The 344-nt window shown below is 33.7% G+C and overlaps 1 protein-coding gene across 1 annotated transcript in view; it reads left to right on the plus strand.

Annotated features, from left to right (window-relative positions):
• The window catches only part of LOC108784859 (ephrin type-B receptor 5-like), a 39,940-nt gene that overhangs the window by 20,933 nt on the left and 18,663 nt on the right, over positions 1–344 (plus strand). The window lies entirely within an intron of this gene.

Consider the following 344-nt stretch of genomic DNA (forward strand, 5'->3'; position numbering starts at 1 on the left):
TCTCCTACCTCCCCCCTTCCCTAATATTCCTTTGTACTTCTGGACTTTGTCCTCTTTACCACTCTTAGCTCTATGTTGTATGTGTAAGGGATAATTATATCTCCCCCCTGACAATTCCAAGTGATTCAGGAGCTTGGACAATGTTGCAGTCCTGTTTTAACGCTACTTGTACAAACTGTCATGTGCACATGTGACATGTATGTAAAAGAAAGAAAGAAACAAAAAAACAATAAAAATGTATTGAACAAATCTTATGTGCAACCTTAGGGATTGGGTTTGTAACTACTTTGTTGCATTATATTAAATATTAATATTTATAGTGACTAAAAAAATAAACATTTTTA

This window comes from Nanorana parkeri, unplaced genomic scaffold (genome assembly GCF_000935625.1).
Source record: "Nanorana parkeri isolate BGI_ZX_2015 unplaced genomic scaffold, ASM93562v1 scaffold130, whole genome shotgun sequence".
In the NCBI taxonomy this organism is placed as follows: Eukaryota; Metazoa; Chordata; class Amphibia; order Anura; family Dicroglossidae; genus Nanorana; species Nanorana parkeri.